Below are 513 nucleotides of genomic sequence, written 5' to 3'. Positions count from 1 at the left end.
GAAATTTCGCAAGTGTTACGTCTGTTTGTCTGTGGGAATACATTTTAAGGGGATACCTAGAGAAATTGTTGGATGAATTCTAGTTGAAATCATTCCTGCAGGAATCTTCTTACTGCATCAATTCCAGAAAAAATATCGATAAATCCATAAAAAAACCGATGTAAGAATTTCTGACAATTTTTCTGGAGGCAATCGATTATAAAATTGAGTTTCATTGAATATTTTTTACAAAAATAAAATAATCGTCGAGATTAGAAAAAGTCATCCAAGTAATATACAGAAGGTGCACTATTGCTGAAATTTGGAACCCTTGAGTAAACAGCTCTAATTTTACTATAACAGCACTAGATATTTGCTAAGCAAAAAAAAACAGAATCGACAGCATTGAATTTTTATGGGAAATATTTACTTGGCATTTATATGGCAATCTTCGTGGAATAATCCTCTAGACTAGAATAGAATGCGCTGGATGATGAGCGCCAGAGATATCTGAAAATGAAGTCACACTCAAAA

The sequence above is a fragment of the Aedes albopictus genome, chromosome 3 (genome assembly GCF_035046485.1).
Source record: "Aedes albopictus strain Foshan chromosome 3, AalbF5, whole genome shotgun sequence".
In the NCBI taxonomy this organism is placed as follows: domain Eukaryota; kingdom Metazoa; phylum Arthropoda; class Insecta; order Diptera; family Culicidae; genus Aedes; species Aedes albopictus.
Note: the sequence above shows the minus strand (reverse complement) of the source record.